General features: G+C 44.6%; 1 protein-coding gene across 3 annotated transcripts in view; it reads left to right on the forward strand.

Moving 5' to 3' along the window:
• Window positions 1-24,233, forward strand: part of PLAGL2 (PLAG1 like zinc finger 2) — a 53,316-nt gene that overhangs the window by 20,642 nt on the left and 8,441 nt on the right. The window contains exons 2-3 of one of the 3 annotated variants that reach the window (XM_069243382.1): window positions 3,120-3,215; window positions 23,708-23,812. The gene's annotated coding sequence lies outside the window, so the exon portion shown is untranslated. Of the gene's footprint in view, window positions 1-3,119; window positions 3,216-23,707; window positions 23,813-24,233 lie in introns of those variants that run through there. The other 2 variants (XM_069243383.1, XM_069243381.1) reach the window with 2 other exon arrangements.

Below are 24,233 nucleotides of genomic sequence, written 5' to 3' on the forward strand. Positions count from 1 at the left end.
ACTTACTTGCTCCTTCATTACATTGTCTGTAAAATAGTTGTGCTCCAATTTGAAGTAGATGTTTTTGTTATGTTGTGTAGGTTTTGTAGAGTGCATAATTACCAATAATGGTGTTCTGGTTTTAAGTATAGTGAGGAGAATGTGCTGTGTAGAGCAGGGTGATTATCTTGGAGGGTACAGTCAGTTTTTCAGGAGTTTACAAAAAATTGGAGAAGCTGGCTTTGAGTGCACGAATGAAGAGGAAAATTGTTCAAAAGTTTGGCTGCAGATACTGAGAAGGGCCAGCCTCTCAATCTTGTATGGTAGATCCTAGGTATGATCTGCTGTCTGGCCATTGATAAGCTAAGAGTTTAAGAGCGATCGTGTGATACAAACCTATAGAAAGATAGGTGGGACTCTGACCGTGGATATCCTTGAAGACTGAGAATAGTTATAAACATAAATCACATCTTGAAGGACAAGCCAGTGCAAAGAGTTCAAAGTCATTGTTGCTGATGAAAGCTTAGGAAGGAATAGAGCAAGTCTGGCATCTGACACCGACAAAGAGTGAGTTGCAGTAGCCCAGTCTACTGAGTAAGATCGATTGAACTACCACTGAGTAACAAAAGAGATGGGGGAGAATTTTTCCCAGCATTCTGAGCAATAAGAAGGTGGAGCACAATTGTTTTCATCCAGGTAGTTTTAAAGAGTACAGTATGTAGGAAGATATTAGTCATCCCCTATGGTGAAATCAATCAGATATTTAAGCTGTTGTTATTCAAGCAAGCCATGTTTCTGTTTATTAGACTGTTATGCCCTTTCATATCAGTAGAAAATAAAACGATATCTTGCCAAAATTACGATATGCTGAGTCGTATGTTCTTTTGTTTGGCCCGAGTTGGCTCACTCATAGAAAACCATAATGAGCCTGATACATGAGGGAGCAAACCTTTGCCCATATCAATACCATGTAGTTGCTATTTTATGTAGGATGTTTACTTTGTCATATAGTATGACAGTGATAGTGTGACTTGACTTCTCTCAAACCTACTTCTTGTTGTGCAGAGGTGTACCAACTAATCCTATCCGTGTAGGGTACTAAGTGTTGCTCTTGCCATAGTATTTGGTCCAGCTTGCGAGTTTCCAAGGACCCCTCACATGATATGGGTTGCGGACCATGGCTCTATGTTGATCTGTATTTCATCATTATTTCTGTTTATTTTCTAGTGCTTATTTGCCACCGGACAGTGATATGCTTCTTGGCATAGCGTTTTTTTTTCCAGTAGTGTATTCATGTTGGTTTTTGTTTTGAGACTGCTGTAAAAATAAAGGCGTCCTTGTTCGTGCTTCGTGTCTCAGTGCTTCTTTAAATAGTCTTTGGTAGTGAGGAGGTTTATGGCAGCTTATGTGCTTCGGTTCTGTCCTAGGTTTGTAACTATTTATTTTTCGTTTTGGATTTGTTGGAGGTTTAGATTTTTTCCCCAAAAAAAGTTTAGAATTGAAAAGGTATGCTTCAAATAAAAAAAATAAAAAAAAATGTGGCCAAGAAGGAGGGAGACAGCCAATAAATAGGGACCAGATGCAGGATATTACTTCCAGTGCTTCATTTCAAGCACATGAGACGAATTGTTCATGCACTGCTCCCAAGTGCTGAGTATTTTGGGGGGGGTGAGGGAGTGCGGTGTTGAGAGTGGGATGGGAAGAGACTGCCTTATCAATAGGGAAACTAAATCGTACCATGATGGTAAAGGAGAGGACCTATTACACACACGTCGAGGTAAGACATAGGAGGCAAGATGAGCTGAAGTAGTGAAAGGTAATCAAGTGCCCAAAGGGGTGAAGAGGATGAAAAGTTGTGTGACGAAGACTGTTAAAGGCTATGGACAGTCACTCACCTCTTGAACCCCACTGATGAACGCTAAAGTGTTTTAAAAAGAATCAAAATAAAGCAAGTTACACAGGAATTTGAGAATAATGCAAGCACCCATAATTACAACATTAATATGTAATTGGGGAAGAACAGCTTAATGTTGCTGAGTCCCTGTTTGCTTTCATACAGAAGCATGTGTGTTATATTGTTTTGTAGGTGGAAATGTTCATTGGGGTTGTTCCTGGCACACAGATTCTTGGAGAGCTTATTAATTAAGGCCTGCAACAGCATTCTGAGTTTGTCAAGTAGATTACAGTATGAGTTACAACCTGCACAAATCAGCAACAGAATACTGCTTTAATGCAGTATTATGTAAGCTGCTTGTCATTGTATTATGGTTACTTCGAAAGAAAAAAAAACTATTGTCTCTATTAAATTAAAAGATTTGGGGACAAAACTCAACTGCAACAAACTGCATTCTGAAAGTCACTGGCTCAAACCACAGTGACATGCTTATCCATTAATCGTTCTGATGCCTCTAAAATGAGCGTTGTTGAATTGAATAAAATAAGACCTATTAGAAACCACAGGTTTGTGGCAGCTGCAAACTTAAACAAGCATTTGCAATGTAATGCATCCCACATGCGCTCAAGGTAGCGCTATTACCTTCCTAACGGGACTTTTCTTGCCACACAAACTGAAAATAAAAAGTAAAACAGTTGACATAAGCAAGCCAATTCAAAGCGCCGCTGTGAGCGCGAAGAGAGAGACAAAAAGAAGTTCGCTTGCAGTGAAAGTTATTGACAAAAATGCAATTATCCTTGTAACAGGGTTGATGGCCAAGGCGGTAACAAAACCGTCCTAAGGAGGGACAAACATAAAGCAGTTACCAACAAAAACAATGGATTTTTGAAAGGCAAGCCCATGAATGAGTGATAGTGATGGGTGTGGTTAAAAGCCCAGATACATACGAACACGTTGGAAAAGCAGCGCTCCCGCGCCGCTATGTTCAACCTAAAAACACTTTAGCTCTGCGTATTAATCATGCCATTGATGGAAAATCCCCTTTCCCATATGACAGATCAGTTGCCAGTGTGTTGTGCCTTGAGTATATTGATTCATATATTGCAGCTAATTATTTTTCAGTATCTGCCTTTGTCTTCTTAACTTGAGATTAGCAGAGTTGTACCTTGCTCTCAGAATTAGTTAGCTGTTTGGGTCTTCATGTTGCCCTTTCAAACTTGTTCCTTGCACATCTTTTGTTTTGCAGAAATAGCTATCTAAAGAACTGTCTGCAGATGCAACCTGACTAGTCGATGCTGAAGTTATGCTGAAGTTATGAGTCCGGTCGGAACATTAGGTGAAGGTAGCTAAAGATCTGCTGTATGTTGTTGCTTACACAGATAAGCCCATACTCTGCATTCCTACGTGAAGCAAACATAGTAGAGCTGATCACGATATAGACACCGTTGTCTTCACTGAGATAAGGCTAGGCCCTTTCTCTTGCATTTCTCCCCCTGCACTCCCCTCTGAGTACAGAATCAAGCTCCTCAAACCATCCAAAATAACAAGTGGTGATATTGCTCTCATCTACAGACCAACATGCCCCTTGCATGCTCAAGCAATAGCGAGTGAGCTGCTTCTTCAAGCTTGCCTTCTTTCACTCCCACAGCTGAAACCCGTAAGCCCCGTTCTGTTCCCACCTGGTCTGCAGCTCCGACACCACTTTCACCATTAAACCGGAGTACTTATACATACAACTGAGAAATTTCCTAGCTAATGTGAAGGAAAGTTTCAATTCCATTAAGGACACTGAGGCGAGGATTATACTAGTAAAGTTTGTCAGCCTCTCAACAAGGAGGTACAGGCTTGCCTGAAGGCAGAATGCCCGCACCCTAACTTGCCTGATAAAGTAGCAGCTACGCCAGATATAGATCTTTCTTCACTTTTTATTTAACAGCAAGTTCAAAGTTCATAAGAAAAACACTAGGAACTACAACTCCCTTGAGGTTGTTCCCATAGCAACCAATGTCCAATTAGCCGTCATTCCGACCAAGTGTATACATGTCTTCGTCTGCGTCATTCTTCCTCGACTTCACTGCAGAAGGGGTCCCTGAATTCTCAAGTTGCCGATGCCTCTGATCCTATGGAGAAACATCAATGATTAAATCTGTGCAAGATCATAGTCAAACACCAATCCATACCTGAAATAGCATGCTTTAAAAATGCACTGTATACGAACCATATTAGACCATGAATTAGAGAAAAACGCAGGAAGCGAAACTATCCAAAATACTCTCACGTGTAACATAAGCAGTTATATAAATATATAATACCACCTCTGCACAAGCTCTATAAGGCCTCCGGGTGGGAAACACATATCCAGTGTAGGGTGGGTTAATCCTCGCTTCCGTGTCCTTAATAGAATTGAAACTTTCCTTCACATTAGCTAGGAAATTTCTCATTCTATGTCCGGACCGGAGGCGAGGATTATGCATGTTTAAAGCTTATTTACCACCAAAGAGGCTGCTACGTGTATAGGTTTAAAATAGACCTCTAAAGGTAGACTCTGAAGACCAATCATAATGCCTAAGCATAAGCATTGATAACCTGTCACCCACCTGGATGGCTTTGGAGGCCATGGCACCCCAAGTGGAATGTGCCCCAAAAACCCATATATTGATACCTGCTTCCGCCAAGATCCAGCTGATCCACCTGGCTATCGAAGGGGAGGAAACAGCCTTAAAAGGTTTCTTCAACAAAATTAACAGTTCACGTTCTCCAGGAGGCCTAAGCCCAGCTGTCACCTCCTCGTAAACCTTTAAGCATCTTACCACACATAATTTTGGAGCATGAGGAAAAGTGGGATAGGATACCGACCAGGTATTACATTTGGTCCTCCTGGAAACAGTGAAAGTTACCCTTTCTGGGGAGAACACTATCTGAAACATCCAGGGCCCTAACATATGCCACTCTTTTGCACGATATAAGACACCATAACATAGGCAGCTTAGCTGACAGAGCTCCTTCCTTGAAAGATATTGATTATCCTGCCACGAGGATAACAGACGAAGAACAAGATTGACGTCCCATAACTCCGAATACCTGGGTTCCGGAGGTTTGGAGAGTCTGATGCCTTTTAAGAAGTTTGCATACCCAAGGGTGCTCCCAGACTGGGCGATTATATCGAGAGGGAGATGGCCCACCGAGATGGCCGATCTAAAGGAGTTTACGGTACAATAAGACAAGCCAGCTCCGCAAGAAAATTCAGGATATCCGTAATTTGGGCCCCCATGGGATCGGTATGCCTGTCCACACATCAGCGAGCCCATCTATTCCATGCGGACCATTACCACTTACCTGTCCCTGGAGCCCATCCCTGTGCAATGATTTTTCTTAGCATTCTGTGAAAGCTGGCGTCCTATGATCGCCTGAAAAATCACCTGATCCAGCTGCCAATCGCTGGAGTCCGCCAAAAATCTGGAATTTCAGTCTGCCAGAGTGTTCAGGGAACTGGGGAGATACTCCGCCGTAATGGAGATCTGATGTTGGAGGCTTCAGTGCCAAAAATCCTTCGCCAACTCCACCAGGGCTTTCGAGTGTGTGCCCTCTAAGAGATTTGTATACTGTACTACTGATACGTTGTCCATCTGAAGAAGAACGACACAGGAGACCATGTCCTGAGTCAGTGACCTGATCGCCAAGGAACCTGCAAGGAGCTCCAGTCAAATGATGTGCATATTGAGTTCCTGAGGGGTCCAACGTCCCCAGAACAAAACGTCCCCAGAACAAGACGTCCCCGCATCAGGCTCCCCATCCCTGGCGAATGGCATCCGACTCTGACATGGTCTGGAGAGGCTCTGAAAATGGCCCTGCCATTCTGTGCCTCCATGTGGTCTAGCCAACATTTTTCCTCCTGGGAAAGAGAGATGAGTTTGGAATACATTAAACCGCGTCGAAGGTGATGGGCCTTGAGGTGCTGGAGAGCCCTGTAGTGAAGGGGTCCTGGAAAAATGGCCTGAATCAATGAGAGCAGACCCACTACTCTGGCTAATTGCCTTAGAGAGATTCTGTTGCATCTCAGAACCTTCCTTAACTCATTCTTGATCTTGGAAATCTTTGGGCTCAGGAGACTGAGGGATGCCGATTGGGAATCTATGCGAAACCCCCGAAAAATCATCAACTACGTGGGCAGAAGCTCTGATTTCTGTTGGTTGATCATAAACCCCAACTCCTGTAGAAGTACAATAGTCGTGCTCGCATTGGATATAAGTTGGGACCTGTATTGATCCATCAGAAGGATATCTTCCAGGTAAATGATGAGGCGGATCCCTCGAGATCAAAGGAATTCCACCAGTGGCTTGAGTAGTTTGGTAAAGCACCACGGTGCTGACGAAAGTCTGAAAGGGAGAGAGGTGAACTCAAACACCTCACCCCTCCACAGAAATTGCATAAACCTGCGATGAGGGTGAAAAATCGGAACCGTCAGGTAAGCGTCCTTGTGGTCCAAATGGACCATCCAACCTCCCCGTAACAGGAGATCCCGGAGCATGTGAATACCCTCCATTTTGAAGTGTCTGTAGATCACCAACTCATTAAATGATCGGAGATTGATGACCGGGCGAAACCCCTTGCCCTTCTTCTCTACAAGGAAAAGGTTGCTCACAAACCCCCTTTGATGGAGGGTAGACTTGCATATGGCACATTTCCGAAGATATTCTTAGACCTCCAAGTCTATAAGAGCGGAATCCGCTGTTGAAAAAACTAATGGTGTTGGAAGACTCTCCTGGATAAGCAAAGATCAGCGCCTCTCGGCCAAAATGACGCAATTAGCATTGCCCAGGAGATAAACTGCCCTCTCGCCCCACCTGGCTATGACTTCCGTTGGTTAGGGGGTGTTAGATTGTTTGGCACGTTCAGCCAGTTGAATGATCTGTGTCAGGGGACCTGACACATCAAGGAGTTTGTCCTGGCAAGCCCTCCAGGACCGGTCAATAACCTTCTTGGTTCTTTGGTGTACTTCGCGAAGAAGGTACACGTCATCGGATCTGTATCTGGCGTAGCTGCTACTTTATCAGGCAAGGTAGGGCGCGGACATTCTGCCTGCGGGTGAGCCTGTTCCTCCTTGTTGAGAGGCTGATGAATTTTACTAGTATAATTCTCGCCTCTTGTCCTGACGTAGAATTCACACTCCCAGGTCACACAGCAACCAGAACCATTAACTGCATCTGCCAGCTGCTAGAACCGCTGACCTCATGCACTTGGTCATCTGAAATCACATTAGGGTCATCATTTGGCCTTCATTTACACTACCAGCATCAACTTTACTTGCCATACTCCACAGATCCTTAGCTCTTTTAACCAAATAGATGCTCCCTTTCACATTCTCTACTTCATATCAGAGCAAATTGAATTAATCAAAAGACTTATACAATGTTTGTCTTTGATGCACTGTTCCCCTCAGGCTACCCCGAAAACCTAATCACCCTTGCTAACATATCTAACCTGGGTGCTGATACCAAATTCCTGCTCTAAGACCTAGGCCATGCTTTCCAGACCACTTTTGACACCCCTACTCTGTTTTACGTTTTTTATGTTGGTTCATTATAAGGCGGCCAGCTGCAGAGTAATAGAACCACTCAAAACTCAAACATTCCAGGAGGAAGTAGAAGACTCTCTTCCTCCCATTGTCTCATAACCATTTGAAATTATTTTTGTGCACAATAATTTGGGAGTATATTGTAAATGTGACCACACCTTGGCTCTAGGTAACCTAATAGGGCACACCAGAGGAAAGGAAATGCCGCATCACTTGAAAAAAAGTAAGAAAACTGCAGGGAAAATAGGGTGCATAATTTGAAAATCTTTTGACTTTGGTCTAGAACCAAAGTCTGTAAGGTTTAGTGATAATTTCTGCGTTTCAATCACCCTTTTAAAAATGACAGATGTCATACGGTGGGAAAAAAAATATTAAGTGAGATTTGAAACCATGTAAGAACAAAACTCTCTAAAAACATTGGATAAGCCTGCTTTAACGCTATGGTTATGTTCCATTACCAAAAAAAACAAAAAACTCACCATTGGCCAGTAATGGGTAATGGCGACCACAAAAAAACCAAAGTGCATCCTTGAGCATTTAATACGGATGAGGCATAAGTTTGTGGTGTATTCGTTTGAGAGTGGTGACCCTAACCTGCAATTTTCATAGGTTGTCAGATTTTAGGTCAGGGCCTTCTAGATGGTGCAAGCTGTCTGGTTTTAAAATACCTATAATGGGCTTACCAAGAATTTAAAATGTCTCACAGCCCATCATTTTTTGACATTGGTTGGCTTTATTGGCCCTTTTATTTGCATGCTTCTTGTTTGATAGCTTTCCATATCACAGCTTGTCCAATCTTTTGTTTCTATGTTCCGTGGAGCATCGCCTCGTTGCAAACATTTTAACTGGATGGTTTCCATCATGCAACTGTTCACTTTTAGGAAGTTTTTCTTTCTTTTTTTCCTTAAGCACCCCTTGCAAGTAAACCTATTTTCCAGCTCTCTTCCTTATGTCCTTCCCTCCCCTTGCCAAATAACCACTCTGCTCTGTGTTGGAAGCTTCTCCCTGCCAAACTCCCTCCCTCCTCCACGCTCCTTGTTGCTTTAATACTTGATTTTTCATCCCTAGCATTGATCTCCCTCGTGTGCTGCTTTTTTTTCCCCCTTCCTCCTGAGCACTCCCTGTTGCGTTGCCTTCTTACTTCTCCATTGCCCCCAGCCTATTTTTAATTAAAAAAGACTTTAAAGACTAAGGAGGTTGCTGAAACGCTTCAAACCTCAGCTGCATTATCTAAATACATTTTGCACTTTAAAGCAACCTTAAATGAGTGCCAGCACCTCGTTTCGCATGGTGTTCGGTACGTAACTGGGAAATGTATATTTTTTTTGTGTAACAGGTAACTATGTAACATGGTCCTAGTTTGTCACTGTAGGCTTTAGGTGGCATCATAATCCACCAGGCCTAAGGTTTATAAACATCACCTGAACTGCGAGATGTTAATATAGGAACAGAATACACCTATTACTGGTAATTGATTATTATTATTTTTTTTTATTGCATGATTTACTGAGTGTAGTACTCTAAAGAAAGATATAGAGTATTTGACCATTCTCAGGTTCATTTTTAGGACCTGTTGTTTTCATGAGACTGCAGATGTGTACCAATGGGCTGAGGAAAAGTAATGTGCTACATTTTAAATTTACTTGCAACATCATTTATTATTACGGGTCACATTTTAAATGTAAAACAGTATTATAAGGAAATTAAAAATGTGTATTCTAAAATGTCTTTTTTCTCATATATTGCCATTATACATTAGGATTAACAGACTCAAAATTGGAAAATAAAGTGGAATGTAAGACCATGTATTTAACTTTTTGCTGAGTTTTGTGTTAGTAATGCTTACTTTTCACACTTTAAAGAATTCTTTGGTTGATGCTTGACTCAAGGATCAGCCTGGTGTGCTGATAAGTTCTCTAAGAGCATCACGGTCTTTGTGAGAACGTTTTTTCATCAGCTCTGGGGAAAAAAAGAAGTACTATTATTAAACCACCTAAATGAATTTGTTTCTAGAAGCTAAATTGCCTGCACCTTAAGTCAACCCTAAGAATTACTGAAAATTCTTAGTACTAAGGACCTTGTTTCTGGGAAGCATAAGTTTTGAAACCTCTGGCAAACAATGAATAAAAAGTCGTCCTATTGAGATTTTCAAATTGTAATTCAATGTGAGTGGCTGGATTAGGGCTATATATTTTCTTTTTAGGCAGAGGGTGCAAGCGCTTAAATATTGTGGGCTTTTAACCATGCCCACCTTACACCCATCACATTCACTCGTTCGTGGGCTTGCGTTTTCAAACATTCTTGATGTCATTGGTAATTGCTTTACGCCAGTCCTGTCTTGAGGCTATTTTAGTCATGCCTTGCAGACTGCCACTGTTACATAAATTGCACAATTGCCGATCTACTTCAGCGTGGGAGAATTGCTTCTTTTGTCACTCCACTTCGTGCTGCTTGGTGGCCATGGCGCTCACCGCACGAACAGGCACAACCCCTGGAACTGGATCATCGGTATTGCAGCGCTGGTCATAATGTTCACAGCAACCTAATCTGAGTTTGCTTGTGGCTCTCCTCTTAAAACACTTGAAATTAGTAAATGCTTTTACATAAAACAGAATCTTAAAAGCGAAAGTGGCTCTCCCAGCACAGCGGGAGCGGATATACTACAATATTCACTGCACTCTGGAAACGCAACCCATAATGCTTTGCAAGCATTCATTTTCACCCATATCTCCACCTGTGGAGGTCCTAGGACAATGAGACTACTACCAAAATGTTCAGCTCAACATGCTCTTTCTGCCTACATTATCTCTGTGTCCCCTTACTGAGTTAGTGGGGACCCCAAAATAACCCCTCCCACCATTCCACGTCTTAAGATTTCTCATGGCTATAACTTCTGTATCTGATAGACTTCTAGCTTCAGATTCCTTACCTTAGAATTTCCAGGCATCAGCTTGGAATCCAGAAGTTTTGCTGAGGAATACCCTTGCGCGTGCTATTGGGTGGGGTCGTTCGGATCCACGTGCCGTCGACGTTGTTGGAGCCGTCTGTGACTTCCCAGTCGCCCATAAAGGACCACCCAGGCACACATACGTCCGTTCTTTTCCTGCGTGCCTGTTAAAGCGCAGTTCTGGAAGCGAGCTACCCTTTCTTTTTAGACAGGCCTGTTCTGGAATCGAGCTACCCTTTCTTTTTTGACAGGCCTTTTGTTGACTTTTTGTGTAAGATTTTTGTTGTCTGTGCGAAGGATGACATTTAGGAAGACTTGGGTCCAAGCCGTGGGGCACCTGCCATTGCACCATTCTGGTGACTGACCACCATACGATATGTCACTGGTATTTAGACTGAGACTGCAACTCGAAGTCATGTTCAGACTGCCAGGCCACGGCTATGAAAGCTTTGAGGGAGCTGTCCCTGAAGCTCATGGCAGCCTGGCAGTCGACATCAGCTGGCACGATTCTTCGGAGGTCACAGTCCCGGTCAAGGAGGAGGTCGCGAGAGCACTCAAGAAGCCTCAAGTCCTCTTTGTCCCACTCGGGAAAGAGGCACAAGAAGGAGAAGTCCAAGCTGAGTTCGACTTCGCCCATTGGCCAATGAGGCAAGTCGGGACCGTCGACGTTACAGGCACGCGTCCTCGGAGCCGCTGCCAGGGCTTATTTAGAGCCCCCCTTTTTTGGGAGCCAGAGCGACCCCCGCTCAACTCAAAGTTTTATGAGGCCATGCGTCTTATTTGAGCAGGCTGACCCTGCCAGTGCTCCTTAGGGGGATCAGCAGAGGCCCCATCAGGTTCCACTCCTGTGGCTTCAACCTCGCCAACGTGGTCTCTTGGATCTGATATCTGATCCGGAATGATGCAGAGTCGACACAGTCGGCCTCCTCCAGCGCCGACACTCCCGACACCACCGGCATCCACCAGTGGTGCGAGACCCATTCTAATACCCCGATGAGGCGGAACGGTGCCAACAGGTGCCAGATCCTTGCCTGAGCCTTTCTATGATTAGCCAGGCATTGGTGAGGAATGCGAGGGGTCTCAGAACCCTCTGGAGTCTCAGTTGGAGCAAATGGACCGGTAGGAGGAGTTGGGAGGGGCCACTGGACTGGACACTTCTCCAGGTACTGGCATGCTCTCACCTCCTACGGTGACTACGGAGTAGGTAACATTATATGCTATGGTGGTGTGTAGGGCAGCTGAGGTCCTGAATCTAGATCTGCCTACAGTCCTGGTCAGGACTAACCTCCTGGCTGAGGTACTTCAGCTGGGGGTTTCCACATCAGAAACAATGTTACCCTTTAATGAAGTCCTCACGGATGTCCTGCTGGGGAATGGGGTCCAAACCCAGCACAAGGGCACCTGTAAATAGGACAGTGGCTGCCACCATGATCCTAGCTTCTTCACAAAGCACACCAGTCCGGAGAGCTTGGTGGTCCAAGCCTCCACTTTCCATGGAGCCTTCCCTTCCGCTCCCCCGGATAGGGAATCCAAGAGGCTCGACCAGCTTCAGAAGATGTTTTCCAGCCTGGCACTGAGGCCAGTAAACACCTCATGCCTATTGGGCCATTTTGCGCATACTTTATAGGATATGGTGGCGCAGGTACTGCCTCCGGTCCCAGAGGGCGTGCGCGACACACTCTTACAAGCAGTCAAAGATAGAAGAGATGCAGCCAAGTTTGCTATCCGGTGTCAGAGTGGACACGACTGACTCGCTGGGTTGAACCCTTCGTCACCACGATTGGCCTCATACATCTGGCTTTTTGGGAGATGTCCAGGCAAACCTAATGGACATGCCCTTTGATGGGTACCACCATTTTGGTGAAAAGGCAGACTCTGCCCTGGATCACTTCATGGATTCCTGGGCTACGGCAAAGTCCTTGGGCCTGTCAGTGACCCCTCACCAACAGTCTATCTGTCGCCCCTTCGAGGCTTCAGAACGGGTGTGGTTACCATGCCATCCACAGACCAGCCACTGTCCTCCGTCAGGTCAGCATCCTGTGCTGGGTTGAAGTTGTGGTACCTACAGACCTAGAGGGTCTGGTCAGAAGTCGTTCACCACCTGGCCCCCCCCCTCCTCCACAGCGCCCAAGTCCTCCTAGTGTGATTCTGCAAGCCCATTTGCGTCCAATTGGAAGAAGTATTAAAATTCCTCTCCCTCACTGGTGGTCTGTAACATCGGACAAATGGGTCTCGCAGATCTTGCATAAACGCTATTCCCTTCCCTTCCAGTCTTTCCTCACTCTATGCCTTTGTTAAAAGAACGGCTGATGGAGGATCACATAGTCTTGCTTCACGAGGAACTTACAGCTCTCTTGCCCAAGGGAGCAATAGAAAGGATCCTGATGTCAGAAGTAGGCAGTGGTTGTTATTGCTGCTACTTTCTGATACCCAAAAATAACAAGGGTCCTCGGCCTAGTCTAGATTTTGAGGGATGTCATTGTCTTCCTCAAAAAGGAAGAATTCAGAATACTCACTCAGGCCTTGTCTGCCCTAGACCAAAGAGACTGGATGGTAGCGTTCTACTTGCCGGATGCGTATTTTTACCCCCCAACCTGCCTGCCCACAGGCGTTAATTGCTGTTCAAGGTGGCCAGGAGCACTTTCAGTTTACTGTGCCCCTCTTTTGGGCCTATGGCCTCCTGCATCCTGTTAGTCAAAATGCCATATGAGGGCTCTGCAGTGGGACCTGAACTTGAAGTTGGAACAGCATCAGGGAAATCTCACTGACCCGGTTCAGATCTTGGAGGGAGCTGCAAAAGATCTTCAGCGATGGTTAGTGAACTGTGATTGGGTCAGAGGCAGACTCCTCTTCCTTTGCCAACCAAATCTCACAGTAGTGACAGATGCGTCACTTCTGGGATGAGGTCGCCATCTGGGAGAGGTGGAGATCAGAGGCCTCTGGTCTCCAGCGGAATCTGGACTCCATATCAACTTACTGGCTCTCCATGCGATCCAGCTGACATTGAAAGCATTTCTTCTGGCCCAAGTAATTCTGGTGGCTCCGGACTGGGCACAGAGTCTGGTATCCTGAGCTACTGAAAAATGAGTATCGATTCTCCATTCGGGCTGCCCCTTCAGAAAGATCCTCGGTCACAGCAGCAGGGGAAGGTTCTTCACCCAAACCTGTCAACACTGCACCTTAATGCGCAGAGATTGAGCGTCGACAGTCAACAGCCTTCGACCTTCCTCTCAAAGTCTGTAAAGTTATTGTAGCAGCCAGGCGTCCCTCCACTAAGAAAGTATATGCCTGCTGTTAGAATCATTTTGTAAATTACTGTACAGAAAGATCTATTGATCCTCTTTCTGCTTCTCTCTCTCCGACATTCTTCTCTTTATCTTATCTTATCCCTTGCCCAGCAGGATTCTGCCTTGGGCACTCTCAAAGGCTATATTTCCACCTTATCTCTGTTCCTTCGGCTGCCTTATCAGCCTTCATTTTTCAAATCGCCTATTGTTCATGGATTTCTCAAATGGCTTGTACATATGTTTCCCCCTATGCCCTTTTTTATGCCTCAGTGGGACTTAAATCTTGTTTTCACATTTCTCATGTGTGCTCCTTTTGAGCCCTGACATAACTGTGCCCTCCGGCTGCTCACCAATAAGGCAGCCTTCTCAGTGGCAAATTACATCTACCAAGAGGGGTTAGTGAGATGCAGGCTCTCTCATCTGGCGTATCTCACAATGGTTCTGGACAAGGTGTTACTCAGAACTCGTGGCTCTTTCCTCCCCAAGGTGGTGACCCCATTTCACCTGGGCCAAAACATCACCCTGCCCACCTTCTTTGTGCCACTGAAGTGGTATTCTGTAGGAATTCGCATGGCGGATTTAAATTAGGATGCTAAATGGCAACATTTTAAGGTGTTTTTTTTTTTTTTTTTTTTTGCTGGAGATAGAGGAAGAAGGTAAATGGAAGTGCTTTAGTTATATGCATGGCCACTGGAACTGTATGCCAGGAAAATACGAAATTAAAAGGCAGGATTGACCAGTTTATGTGGCAAGAAAAGTCCAGTTATGAATTTACAATGTCACTAGCTCTAACTCAAGTAAATGGGAGACCTATTTAATTGCAAATGCTTGTTTTCCTTTTGGCCATCTTGAAACTTGTGACTCTGGTATGTGTTCCATGACTTGAGCCCAAGGCAGTGCTGAGGGAGAGACAGACACATCAAAAATCCAAAGCAATCATGCAAAAAGTACTATTTTGAGAAGTTGAATCATGAGTCTGAGCTGACTCGTGTAGTTTCAGGGAAACTGGGTGAGGTGGGGGGTGGGGGCTCACAAGCAAAGCCAAACACTACAATTAGGCTTTGACCAACCCTAGCTAAAGGCCATGACTAGTAGAGTTAAAAAAGAAAGTAAATCACAAATATGGAATTCCCATTAAAAAAAACAAAAAAAAAAATCCAGTTAAAAAGGGCCTCAACTGAGGCTTAAAAGCGCAAAAACATAGAAATGTGCCACTTACGTTTTGCAACGAGCACGACACATCTCAAGGGGAAACGCCATGCAAAGACACATCGCTTTGGCAAGACCAGACATACACAAAAGATTAACTTGAGGACAGCAGGGTGAATTACCTCCTATAAATTCTAGCATAATCGTCAAAATCCATACTGAGACTTCAGTGAGGATGAGGAAAAGTGAGAAATGTTATGCTTCCAATTGGTTTTATGGTTTAAATCTTTTTATTCAGTTTAGACGGAGGAATCTGGGTTCCCTATAATAGGTGTCTGTGGTGAAAATGGGGTAGACAGTTTCCGTTGGACTTGAACCTTGTCCCAAACTCCCATTGTGGCTCAGAGTATTGGCGTCATATATACACCTACTGGCTGGTGGTGTTTTGAAAGCGAGGGCAACTTCCAGATATGGAGTCTGAGTATGAGGCATGGCACACAGGTGTGATGGGAGAATGGTCATAGAGGGTGGCCATTCAGATATCACCACCAAGGTTGCTGTAAGTGGTATGAGGGGACATTAGGAAGAGGTCTATTGTGGTGCAAGTCTGATGGATAGCAGAGGGTATAGTCCTTCATAGTCGGTGTTGCCACATGTCCACTAATCGTAGATCCACTAACCACTGTGTTGGAAATGGCCCTTTCTGCAAAGCTATTCCATTTTTATTTTTTTTGCCTTTCTCCTCCTATTTGTCTGACCTTTATTTTGTTGGCTTTAGGATTCTGGGCACTTTACCACTGTTAATCAATGAAAAATTGGATGTGCTCTCTCTCCTAAATTTCGGTATGTGTGGCTTACACTTATTTGGTATATTTAATTTATCTGTATGTCCCTTGTAAAGTGGTACACCACATACCCAGGGCCTGTAAATTAAATGCTACTAGTGGGCATGCAGCACTGATTGTGCCACCCCCAGAAGTAGCCTTCCATACTTGTCTCAGGCCTCCTACTGCAGTGTCTGCATGCTCAGGTTACTGCAATATTAACTTGGCATTCAAACAATTTGCCATGGCCTGAACTCCCCTTTTTACAACACCTAAGTCACCCATAAGGTAGACCCTAGACAGGGTGCTGTGCATGTAAAAGGTAGGAGATTTACTTTTATGTGTTACATGTCAGCGTAGTGTGATGAGTAGCCTGGGCATGTTTGGGATGTTTGGAATGGTATTGAGAAATCCTGCTTACTGGTGTAGTTGGATTTTACATTACTATTTTAGAAATGCCACTTTTAGAAAAGGGGCATTTCTCTGTGCTTATAACTCTAGTGCTTTGCAACCTGACTCCAATCCACTTCTAGGGCAGCAGAGAGACAGCTACACTTTGTGTATACTTTCCAGACAGCCATAGGACAGCAGGGGTTGGCTACGACAGAAGAAGAATTTGCATACTGATAGTCATCCTGGGCGGAAGAGAGGGAGTGTTGTTCACACCTTACATGTCAATTTGGTATGTCCCGGCTTCCCACAATGGGCTGAATTACCCCCCTACTGATGTCTGGAGCCAGGGCTGGGCTGAAAGGGCATTGTTTCACTTGAAATGGTTCCTTTGAAGTTACCCCTTTTTTTCAAAGAGATTTTTGAGTATAAGTACAGGGGCTCTGACACTTTGGTTTAGGAGCACTTTGGAACTGCGGCTGAACCTCTGTCAGAAGGACAGCGGAGCTGCACAAGGACTCATCTGGACTGTTTTTCTGTTGTTGCCCTGTGGTTTCTTGGCATAAAGGACTCGCTGGATTGCTTTTCTGCTAGTAGCCCTGCTGCTCCCTGACTCTGGACGACCTAGGCACTGTTGGACTTCCAGGAGGAACCACTGATAAGTGTCTTATTGTGATGGTATTCCTGTCTACTGCTGCCTGCTTTGTGATTCCCAGGGGCCCAACATGTGGAGAGCCATGGTTGTGACCTCTGCACTCATAGCGCATAGGGAGCACTTTATTGGCCTCATTTCCTATATACAGATTTAGTGCCTGGTAAGCGCTGTAAGTTTCCACATCCATTCTGTTACTAAGTGCAGGAGGAGCGCTTTCACCTTTATTACTGGAGCGCATGGTGATCGTCCCATGCTCCTCACTCTTATCTAGAAAACAAGCACTAAATTCCTTGGTTTGACACAGGTTGTCATGGTTCAAGCTGGCCACAACGCTAAGGGAGCCCCCACAGGTCGTGGCCCCAAATGGTTTCCAATAAGAGGCTGCAGTGCGGCTCATCCCACTTAGCAAGCGATGTATAGGTCTGTGGAAATTGGTGCCATCTTGAGGCATCATCCCTTGGGACCCAGTACTGCTCACAGCTGTTAAAATCCCTCCAAGCAAGGCCCTGCCATCAGGAATGACTAGACAAGCGAAGCCCGTGAGTGAGGGAAACACTGCCTGGGAGACTTGCTGGTGCTGCTGGGAGGCACTATGCTGTACGGCAGTAAGATACTGTCTCCCTCCCCATGCTCCAACCCCAGTCACCTGACCCGCAAGCAAGATATTGTGCCTCTCCTAAGGACCCTACTGTCCTTACCCAGCCCCGCTGTTCCTAGCAGAGTCTCATGGAGCTGGGGCTGTGTTGGCACTCCAGTCGCAGAGGGGGCCCTGTGATGTCATTGTACTTGAACAAGCCTTCGTCTGCGTGTTACAAGGTTTGTACCTGCTGGGCTCCCCACAAGGGCCATATTATTTATGAAGGTGTTTTTGGCCAGCCAACCTCTATCATGAAATGGAACTTGGGAGGGGGGGGGGACGACATTAGTGGAAGTCAAAGCCCAGGCCCTAAGTACAAGGGAAAGACTCTGAGTTTTAGAACTCGATGAATCAGGAAAATGTGAAGAAGAAAACATTGTCCAGGAAAATCTGTCAAGAGAACCCTTCAATGCATCTTCCCCACAGGCCACGATACAAATAAAGTCCGGAAACTCACTTAGCAGTACACATGAAAGGGTCCACCATACAGGGAGTCATTGCAAGAATCTATGTACTATCAGAGAAAATGAGGTGAATGCCTCCCATAGTGCCTCACAAAGCCCAGTACATTTAAGGTCAAAAAGGGAAAAGAAGAAGCAAAGGAAATCAGGGAAAAAAGCAAGATCATTTAAACAGAAAAGCATAAGTCAATTATTTTTGCGCCATAAGCAGCCAGCCGTACTGAACGTCAGTAATACTAATGCCTTTTCACCATCTGATACCAAACTATCCGTAACGGTTGAGGAATGTCCTAGTTCTGGCCCACATTTTCAAAGTGCTTCTGTACCCTTAGTAACAGAGGCCCAAAGACACAAGAAACAAAGCTCTCTCTTAGACAATCAACGGTGGGGAAAAATAATGTAGCAAAAGTATTCTATGAGTAAGGAACACTTTTTCCCATAGACACATAATGGGTAAAAACCTTTGCTACATCTGGCCCATAGTCTTATGGCATTGTAGAACATCAGCATTCAACAACAGAGGATATCAATCTGGAATATGAGAAGGTGGGAAAGGCCCAAAGATGGAATGAAAGGAGTTCATCTAGCCCTAGCACTCAGCCAATCTGCCACAGCATCAACCGGATATAGGTTATAAGCGCTCGACCCAGAGCAATGAAGCATGTTCGAAAGTTTCAATGGCAGTGACACACACAGAGGCGCATAAACTACTTCTCATTCAGCACCTTAAATCAGAGAGAAATTTTGCCATCCTGAATATAGCAAACATTCTTAAATTGATTGGGGAAATAAGAGGCCTATCCCAGATCTCATCGGTGGATCTGCTCTCTATTGAATTTAAACCCCATCCACTTGGGAGCGATCGAGAGGCCACACTCGCCACTTGTTTCACAGTAGACCATGTGATTCAGCTAACAACATATTCTTTTTTTTTTTTTTTTTTTTTGCATGGGGCATTGAGCTACGGCAAATAGCCCGTCCTTGCTACCGAGGTCCACTGCGGGCCCCCAGGAACTGTAATAAATCAGTGTTAAAAGGGGGAACAGGGGCAGATACAACTTCTTTGGCAAGGGGAAAGTGACCAGTTGTGAAACACAATGGTGAAACAGGAATAGGCCACATATTTTGGGCCTTAAAAGAATATCTCCCTTCCATTTTGCAAAAATGTCCCTGACAGCAGTCAAAAGGTCAGGAACCAGGGTGCTGTTAGTTCATATATCAAAATGTGTTCATGGAATGTCCATGGTATTCAAACGGTTTTACATGATCAAGAAGTACAGTCCTTTTTTTAGGAATACGATATTATCCTACTCCAAGAAACCTGGAGCACAGAGCTGATTGCGGTGTCCGGGTATGACGCCTCATACATTCCAGCAAGGTCCAATAGTAAATACAGTCTTACAAAGGGAGGCCTGGCGACCTTGATTTCCACTGCCCTCATATGCCATAAAACTTCAATTGATAAAGATTCAAACTGGTTCCAGGCAACTAAGATCACATTAGGTAGACCACAGTGCAGCCAACTAGATTTAATCCTCCATAAATGTGTACTTTCAACCAAAAAAAGCCCATATGGGGGGGAAATTGGAAACTTTGGGTGAATTTATAAAAACTATACTGAGACAATAACAGGAATCCATACTCCTCATTAGTGGCGATTTCAATCTTAATCTATTGACCCCAAAAGGAGGAAACGCAACAAACCAAGTTGCCAGCGTCCGCAGACATCAGCTAGAGAAACTAGATCTATCATTTCTAAATGGAAACAGCAAAAAGGACTTTCCGGCATCTATTACATTTTGTAAGTTGGAAAAAAAGTTCAACCATCGATTACACCCTTATAAATTCCTCTGCTAGGGCCCTAGTAAGAAATTTTTTAATTTAAATGCAGAGTGGAGAGAGATCATCAGAACTAGCATATAAACCTGAGTTGTTACAATCCTCGAATGATCTAATCAGTCCTCCAGAGTTGTTTAATCTCAAGAGATTGAAATGGAGTGAGAAAGGGATAGCAACAGTGATGGATGAGGTGTACCAGATGGCTGGCGCCCTGGGAGAAAGAAAAACACTTGCGAATATGCAACAAAAGGAGCCTACCCTCAACATGGATTGGAACAAAGACTGGACTGTGCTATGTCTCAGCTTGTTGGCAAAATTCCCGGCCACCTCTAACTCAACCTTCCAGGGATCGTCCTATGTTTCCCACAGGGACCGTGTTAGTCAACCTTGGTTCAACAAAGTTTTGCGCAACCAGAAATTACAAATTGCGCGTCAAACCAGGAAAATGGTAAGCGTGATCCAATAGGGAAAAGGTGCGAAAAATCACATTTTATGGACATTGGAAAAATATTGTTTCGATTGTTGGTCCGCAAAAAGAAGCTATCAGGAACATGCATGGTCCAAATTATTATGGGCAAGCCAAATAGCAAGCTCTTTTGGGGGTTAGTGAACGACCTGGCGGTGGGGGAAAAGCAGACATCACAATTGTGGGATAACCGAAGCAGCCTGGGTGAGCCATGTCAGTAGTCTGTATGGCTGACAAACAAGCTGTCAAAAGGCGGAGCCAAGCTTCCTCCCTTAGTGATGGGGTCCAAACCATTGACAAGTAATAATCAATTACTAAATCTCCAAGCCAAGGGCAGGATCTTAGACATCGCTGACAAGGATGATCAAAAGCAAGTTTGGGAGCTAGCACAACTCGTCGGTCTTATCAAGCAACTGAAGTCCAAAGGGGCAGCTGGACTAAATGAACTTCCGAATGGAGTCTTCAAAGCCGACCCAGTATATTGGATGCAATATTTTCTGCCACTTTTCAACTCTTTCCTCCACATCAACCGAATCCCAGAATCTTGGAGAGGCAGTATAATACATACCATCTATAAAAGCAGAAATCCCACTCTGCCTTAAAAGTATAGGCTGATAGCCCTCACTGACGTGGAAGCCAAGCTATATTGGCTCATGTTTGCTGCAGCATCTTCAAGCCTGGGCTGATGAAAACAAGCTACTCCTGACGTTTCAAACAGGCATCAGGGCAGACGTGGGGACATCATCAAATTTAATCGGACTTTACCTTATAGTGGAAAAAGCCAGTCACAACAAGCTGGGCCTCTGCAGATGTTTTATTGACCTCAAATCGGCCTTTGACCGGGTCCCCAGGGAAAGGTTGTGGGCTAAGCTGGTTAAATGGGTTATCCCCAACAACCTACTGAGAGCCACTAGATTTCTACACCAATACCTGGGTCCAGAATAAAATTGGAGACGGTTCAAGATTAACAAATAGAATACCTACAAAATCTGGCCTAAAGCAAGGTTGTGTTTTGGCACCAATTCTCTTTAATCTGTGCCTGGCAGACTTTGCTGGCAAGTTAGCACAAGTGAATAGTCTTCCCCCAGCATTGGTTTCAGAGAACATTGGGTGCTTGCAATATGCAGATGACATTGCCCTGCTGAGCCATACCCCCCAAGGTTTGCAACTAATTTTATCAGCACTTAACATCTTTATGGCTGGGCAAGGCATAGAGATAAAACTACACTGATAAGGTTCCTTGGCAAAAATTCTAAAGAATATAATTGGCACGTGGGAGAGAAAAAAATGGAGATGGTTCAGTCGTACAAATATCTAGGAGTCCATCTTGAACCATGCCTGAAATGGAAGAGCAAATTACAGGCGATCAAGGCAAAGGCCAACTCACTAACCTATAGCTTTAACCTGCTCAAAAAGAAGCTGAATTGTCCAAACTGGTCCCATTTATTAAAAATCATGTCTGCACAGCTGATTCCAGCCATCTCTTATGGGTCCGAAATATTGAAGGGCTGAGTGATCGGTGCGATTTGAATAACAGTCAGGTTAAAACATACAAGGCTATTTTTAACATCCCGGAAAGTGTCTCCGCAGCGCAGTTTAGACTGGAGGTGGGCTTAAAAAAAAAAATCAAAGTTTCCAGTGTCTGGGCGCCTTTATTAAAGCATCGTAGAAGTTACGTGCGGCAGAGGATTCCTCCATACTCTACTCCTGCTGGTAAGAAGTGCAGGCGCAGCAACTTGGTAATATGAAAGGAACATGGGGAAGCCACCTAAACCAGATTATTAGTAGCCTGGGAATGGAAGAAGTCTGGAAATGTGACATTGGGATGGCTGAATTGAACAGATTAGTTAACATTACTGGTCGTCCACTCTCGCTCATCACAGACAAAGCCATTCTGGCCAAAAGACGGCATGCCTGGGCAGCCTTGGGGTCCTACTTGACATTGTCCCCACAGGGGTATTTGGCTGAGTACTTCTCTGTTCACACCAAACATCAATTCCTGTTATATAGTATGGGGTTTTTTGACACCAAAGAAGATCGTCCTTCCTTTAAAGGCCAGTATATTGATCAAAACTGCTGCCTATGCGACTGTAATTTAGAATCTTTGCTGCATGCCTTTTGCATTTGTCCCGCTGTAGGTCTGGAAAGAAGGAAATTGTTAAAATATGATTTTATATCTATTAACATCCGCTCATGTAGACCAGCTGTAATAATCTGGGCTAAAGGGTAAGTCAATTTCATTTTGCTGTAGGAGGGTAAAAATGTTTACAATTGCTGTGTAAGAAACTGAACAAGGTGGACTTGTGAAAATTGCTGCAGGTTAGTTCTTAAAGATTCAACTTAAACGTTTATTTTGGTTGGAAAGGTTTTTAATCTGTTTAGCTTTTTTTAACTTGTTTTATTGTCAAGTATTAATTTTATTATTTGTTACGCGTTTGTTTTATATTGCAATAGTTTTCATTAATCGAGCAATAAAGTTTTACTACTACGACAAATGTCTTTGAGAGGGCCAGGCTTCTGAGCCCACTCCAGGCGCTTGTTGAATATCTGATGGAGCAAATCAAGCATTACCGGTGGAGGGGAGGGTGCAGGCCACTTCATCAGCACCCCTACTGGATGGGACCACCCTGGTGGCAGCAACACAGGCCTGCAGGGAGCCCCCCGGGTCGCTCTGCTACAGCGAAATACCTTCAGCCTTGTAGGCCCACCATCAAAGGCCTGTTTGGTGCTGAAATGCAGCCTCTTGCGCTGGTTTGGCCATCCTTCAGCGGAGGAGCAGTGAAGAACAGCGGGGGCTCCACTTAGCAGGCTGACCTGGGCCTCACAAAGCAATGAGAATTATTATGCCTAGACAGGAGCACAGCCATCCTTCTGGACCCAGTCCACTGCTGGTGCGGGGTTGGGGTGCAGTTCAAAAGCCCTGCCGTCTGGGTAGCGGCAAGCAGGTCAGGCTCCCTCCCACGGTGCCAAACTCCACGGGCCGGGGAAGCAGTCGCAGGCCGGGGAGTCCCTTATGTGCGGTGCAGCGTGGAGCTTAAGCTCAGAACTTTGCTTGGGCTGCAATCTTAACCTCGTAGCCGATCAGCTGTGTTGCCTCCAACTAGGTTTTAGGATGTACTTTCTGGGCATAGTAGGGTCGAACCTTGCCCCTGATAAAGAGGGGCACCTCCGAGCACGATGCACACCATGTAGGGCTCGGGAGAGTCCGGAAACCGCATCCTTACGGTATTCATGCTGTGGAGCTCCGAGGAATGTGTCTAATAAATATAGTGTGTGTGTGTGTATATATATATATATATATATATATATAATATACACACCGACAGTTGAGACAAAAGGGAAAATGTATGTTTACAAAGGATGGACGAGATGTTACATTTATATTCTAGGGCAGTAGAGACATTAAGGTCAAAAAGAGGTTGGTATCTAAATACGTAACTGCCAATTGAATAAATGCGGTGTGTAGGTCACTCTTTACATTCCTTCACTGACCCTTTACCACCATCCCTTATAAATGCTTAATGTTTTGTTGGTGATTCGTGCTCTCTCTCTTGATTGGCATTCTTCATTGCCTGCCTCTCACTTTCCATATCTTATGTTTCAGATTGAAAAGAATTGTCCATTGCATGTCAAGATGCCTGCTGCCTGTTTGTTCTCATATGACCTCTTATCTACGGGCTGTGTGCTGGGAGCCCACTCCTCGGAGAAGGTAAGTGTCTGTTCCATGTAGGGTAATCTTAAATTTTCATTATTGAGCATGTTTCAGCAATTAGCAGATTTCTTCCACTGGGTATCCAAAACGGGATCGCTTATACCTCACTAGTAATTCATATGTGAGTGCCAATAGTTTGCTGTGTTTGTCCGTAAAAAGAGGGCCTATTGAGGCTCAGAGTGCCCCCTAAAATACTGGGAGAATCACCAGTGGATAAATGCATGATTTAGTAAGCCATTTATTTAGTGCCCGAGCGGTTGAGCTTTTTGTAGCAGGAAAAGGAGCTCCATTGATGCACTTCCTACACATGAACAGATGTCCTATCACAATCATTCCAGTTTTCCTAGATTTTGTAAGCCCCAGATAAAACTAGTGATAACTTTGCCAGCTTTTAGTGTGTCTTGTATTTCTCATTTAT

This window comes from Pleurodeles waltl, chromosome 7, assembly GCF_031143425.1.
Source record: "Pleurodeles waltl isolate 20211129_DDA chromosome 7, aPleWal1.hap1.20221129, whole genome shotgun sequence".
NCBI classification, from domain to species: domain Eukaryota; kingdom Metazoa; phylum Chordata; class Amphibia; order Caudata; family Salamandridae; genus Pleurodeles; species Pleurodeles waltl.